Raw genomic sequence first — 5,603 nt, 5'->3', positions numbered from 1 at the left:
GTATTTAAAATATGTGCTAACAACACGAACGGTTAGAATACTTAGGAACTGGTACTTACATTTACACGAGATTCAGCGCTGATCTTCGCGCTCAGTAGCGCAGTACAATGTCTCGTGTAAATATATATTCTTTGGGTTCATCCTTTTATAGATGGTTTTTCGTATTTCTATATTATATTCAGCCTTACATTCTGGAAAAAAATGGTCACGTCTTCTTCCCATGAATGCTTAGGTTATGGAAGATCTTTTTGCTGAGATTTTTCCTAGAGATTACAGCATGGGGGTTTTCAAAAAGTGCTAAATAAGATTTACGCCCTTCTATATAAGAGAAGTCTATGTTCAGCAGTAGATAGTTAAGGGCTGATATGATGATGATAAAGGTTTCTTAAGGGTCGGCAACGCGCGGGTGACAGCCCTAGTTTTACAAGCGTACATAGGCTACGCTTATCTCGTGTACCATAAGACGTGCCGTATGCTTTTTTGCCATCATAATAGCATAAAAAAACATGTTTATATCTATCTATGATATGTACATGATAAACAAAGCAACCATGCGAATGTAATGTTTGTTATTATTACACCCTTCCGTTTCCAAAACACTCTTGCGCATGCCGCATAATAGATTTTCTCCCCACGACGGTGGCTGGCACGCGAAAGACACGTGTCGTGCGCGTGGCGTCCTCTATTGTACCCCAGCAAGCAGTGAGCTCATTATTTTTAACCCCATGCTTGAGTATCTTGTGAAAAAATATTGAATACCTACCTATCTACGTTTTGTTTTGACTTCAAAACCAAGCAATTGGCCTCAGGCTGACGTGTTCATAGGGAAATGATTGTTAGTATTGAGAATGCTGGTCCACATAAATAATTTATTTATTTAACTAATAAAATATAGTGCAAAAGACAGGTCTTAATGCTACAGGCTTTCTCTCAACCAGTCCACCTTTAGTATGTGCAGAGATACTCAATGGCGGTTTAAAAAATAAATTTATTTATATTTTAGTATAAGAAGGTAAATTACACAATCATCGTGGTTATTTCCTAATAAATTCGTATCGGTGTACCAACTGGCCTGATTTTATCATCATTGATTCACTATTTACTGATGCTTTTTTTTATACGATTTAGAATGGCAAACAAGCTGACGGCCCACCTGATGAAAAGTGGTAACCGTCGCCTATAGACACGAGCAGTACCATGGACATAACAGAGTATACTGTTTCGCCCATGATACCCTCCATGCGTTGCCATTCCTGAGGACTCAGGTGTTATTCCTCTGTACCCTGTAAATTCACTGCCATTTCCTACCCTTCAAACTTTAACACAGCCATGCAAACACAACTGCTTCACGGTAGAAACACGAATAAGACAGAGGTATCCAAGCAACCGACTTTTGTACAAAGTCTGCCTTTGTCACCATTAGGATAGGCGAGCGAACTATTCAATTGTCATCCATTACAGGAAACTACGTCGTTGATGATGACCTTGGTTGTATTTATATCTGTTTGCCTGTATTGATGGTTTTTTTTTATATTGTGTTATAAACACGTAATAGAATAAAATTTTACGTACTAGTTTTTTTGTTCGCTACTTCGTACGCGCGGATGTCAGAAGTAGAAAAATTAAATAAATCACTTCAAAGTAGCATATCAAAATAATATATACACCAGTTTTAAAGTTGGATCTTCAGGAATATAACAGTGAAAACCGCATTCAATTTGGCGTAGTAATTTTTTCGTGATACTGGAAGAAACAGACAGTCAGACATAAAATTTCTAAAAAATATTATCTTGGCGTCTATTGGTTCTATTAAGATTCCTCATGTTAATTTTTTCTTCTATGTACAGACGTTGTCTATTTACAAGTTTATTATATTACTAAATACTCTATAAGTCGTAGATTTTGAATGGTTATGTATGATATGTTTAGTAGTGTTTATTTCATATTCTTTTTATTTATTTAATTATTTTAGATAAAGGAGAAACTTATCTAATAATTCATGTGGGTAGTTTAAAAAAAATTAAAATAATAATATATTTTTATTAAAATGCAAAAAAACCAACTTCAATTGTGACAAAACCAGTTATTTTGGTCTAAAAATTTAATTACTGAACAAATTTTGATAACATTTCTATCTCTAAGTATATCCTTTCAGATGAAAAAAAAATCCAAAAAGGTTTAGAACTGACAGAGTTTAGTGGTAACGAAAATAAAAAAAAAATACGACGGAACTTCGAACCTCTTTTTTTGAAAGCGATTGAAAAATAGTATTGCAATCTAATGTAGTATTAGCATAACATAATATCATATGTGACGGAAAGTAAATTAGTACCGCTGTCTACAGATATGAACATACCACAGTTTCCATAATAACTAACTGTTCGTTAATATTTATTCTGTGGCGGACACGGGTGAACGCACGAAAATCAATATAAAATTTCATCATCGCAGATGGTAACTTGGCCTGCCACCCAAGACAATGCCAGGCAACTATAAATAAGCACTCAATATACACCAAACACCCAAATAGACACTTCCACCAGATGGCCGAGGATATCCTGCTACGAACAGATTGCCGGCTATAATTACAGTGTAAGTGGCGCGTGCGCATACTTTCTGGTAGCGTGATTGTCAGTGTACTAGTGACTAGTGATGTCGAGACCGCCTTTTTTGGTATCCGATTATACTATGAGCGTGTATTTGACAAGATTGTTGGCCCTGAGCGCGAAGTCTTTAACTAGATTTTACTCCGTTTCGCCGTGTGTGTCCCGGCATCGAATAAGCCGTACCTTTTTTTTCTATGGGTGTCGTAAGAGACGACTAAAGGAATTTATGGTCGAGTGATGAGCAGTAGCGTCCCTCTTAAAATATCTTTAAAAGCCTAACTGCGGTTGCCAATTCGCTTGCCAAGCGTGACAACTATTGGTAGAGCTCCTATTATGGGGAAGGCTCATGTTCAGCAGTGGACAGTTAACAGCTGAAATAAAAATATTATTTTTTATATCTTTATTTTATTTTATACAAAAATCCACAGCTCTTAAAAAATAACTTCTAACTTCTTCGAAATAACTTCGTCCGGATATGTTCACTGACAGGATTAAAAAGTAACCTATCTTCTCCGTGACAGAAAGTAAAACTATACCAAATTTTTTTACTATTGGTAAGCCGGTAAGGCGATAAGAAGTAATTAACAAGTTCAGATTCATATTTACAATATTAGTGAGTATTCACCCTTATAGCTACGCTTATATTATTAATTTGTTTATGATACTTAGAATAGCAAATAAACTTACAGCTCACTGGATAGAATGTGGTAACCGTCACCTGTGAACATTAAGCGTATCATAGACAATACTAAATACTCTGGAATGCCCTCGGTAGTGCTCATGCGTTGCCGTTCCTGAGGAATATGGTACCTTGGTATCTCGTAATTTCACTGCCATATCCCAGCCTGAAATAAAGATACGACATAATAACCTTCTAGAAAAAAGAGCGTTATCCTTTTTAAAAGACTGGCAGCATACCTGCAATGTCTTTGGTGTTGTAGGTGATCATTGGCGGTGATAGTCACTTACCATCAGGTAAGTTATCATCTGCATGCTCGTTTGCCCCCTGTGTTGTAAAAAAAAGAATGAAGTTGGAGAGTACGGAGAAATTATAAGTATATGTGTTCGAGTATTTTATTAAACTCGATTGAATATTTCAATAGATTTCTGAAACTTACTTTTAAAGGATAATAAACTTTTCGTCATTTTACTTTTTTTTTGTATTAATTAAGGAAATGATTCATCAAATAATAGATCAGAAACATTTACACCTTACGATAAACATATGACTAGTAATTATGTACTCGAATTCTGTATAATTAGTATTCGAATACCAGATATTCGAGTCAATACTTGATTCGACTTGTCTCGGCACATCACTATAGTGTACCACGTTTACAGCAGTTTACACGCACCGAGACTGATTATTTTTAATAGTGGAAAGGTGATAGTGGCATAAAACAAACACAACAATGTATCGTAGTAGTTTTATCACCCGGATTTGCTCGCATTAATATAGGAAACGTACGAATATAATTGTTATAACAGCACGATGAGTATTTACATTTTTATATGAGAATTTTAACATCATCAAACTTGTGAATTTATTTTACAGACTCTTAAACATATTTCAATATTGATATCTCCATACTTATTTAAAAGCTATAACATTTTTTATATAGATATTCTAAACGTAGACTCAAATTTAAAATGAACAAATTTTTAGCAGCTTCCTTCCGCTATGCCCGAGTCATATTGGCAGATGTTGTAAACATTTGTACATTTTTACTGATTACTAGGGACGCGCCCCGACTTCGTTCGGTTTTTTAATAATACAACCAATGTTACTTGCTGATAATGTAGCTTTTTATAGGTGATGTCGGTTCTAGCTAGATGTTCTTCTCTAAAATTATATAGTTAGTGGATTGTTTTACGAAAATATGCTGCACTGAAATGAGAGATAGCCATTGTGAATTTAAATAGTAGCTACAAAGGCACATATGTGTAAATGACATCCAACAGAAAAAAAAATTCAATTCGACAACGTGAAATCTCGTGTTTACAAGTAAATTTTTATTTACAATTTTTTTATTTTATTGTAAAAAATATCTATAGAAGTATAATAATCGTGTAACAAAAGTGTTTTGTGTGCCACAAAAAGAATTTCAAAACGAATCGAGAAGAAATCGCATAAAAATACGTCACAAACGTAATATGGTATCCACTCTGAACACTTGTAGTGCGAAAGGAATTCCTATGGTTTATTTATAATTTAAATGTTTAGAAATTGTTATCTATTTCTGAGTATTCAGGATGTCGGACTTCCGAAACAACTGTGGAACAGTTTACACGACAATGAGTGATGGCGTCACTATTTGTTTTAAAAATAACCAACATAAATAAAATCCGGCTTAGTCGCTGTCAAGTTTTGTTTGAAGGCTTATAAAATATTGCCGCTCCTTGTCTCGGGATGGAGTTCAGATAAATTCGAACAACTTTCATGGTTTTACAGGACTGTGGCTGTTAATCTATGTATTTGTTGTTCTAAGTATATCTATAGATAAAAGTGAAATACCGCTCACATATAATTGATTAGGAAGCTGAACTTTGGTACGTATATATTTTATGGTTCTTTTAATGGGTGATAATAGAATGGTAAATCCGCCAACGCAGGCCCGGCAGGGGATACGTGATGATCAAAGCAGGTCAGTTAGTCCATCGTAACAAAAACCAAAAGAATAAATCACGATAGCTTGAGGAGTGGAGATCGATCTGATAGGGTATGTTGGTAGCAATGGAGCAGTTTTTTTGATGGGTGAAAATGGAATGGTAACCCCGCTTGCGCTAACGGAATACGCTGGCGGAGCACCAGTGAAGGGTGATCGATGAGAACGAAAATAGGCCAGTTAGCCCATCATGATGAATTCATCAGGAATTAACCATGATAGTTTCCAGGGCAAAAACCTCAAGGAGGTCGATCTGGTTGGGTATATTGCTAGCAATGGGATTCTCAGTCTTCATTACTGACAATCCCTTTCCTCCCGCAATGGAGCAGTT

Source organism: Galleria mellonella, unplaced genomic scaffold, assembly GCF_026898425.1.
Source record: "Galleria mellonella isolate WM207_F2 unplaced genomic scaffold, CSIRO_AGI_GalMel_v1 utg56, whole genome shotgun sequence".
Taxonomy (NCBI): Eukaryota; Metazoa; Arthropoda; class Insecta; order Lepidoptera; family Pyralidae; genus Galleria; species Galleria mellonella.
Note: the sequence above shows the minus strand (reverse complement) of the source record.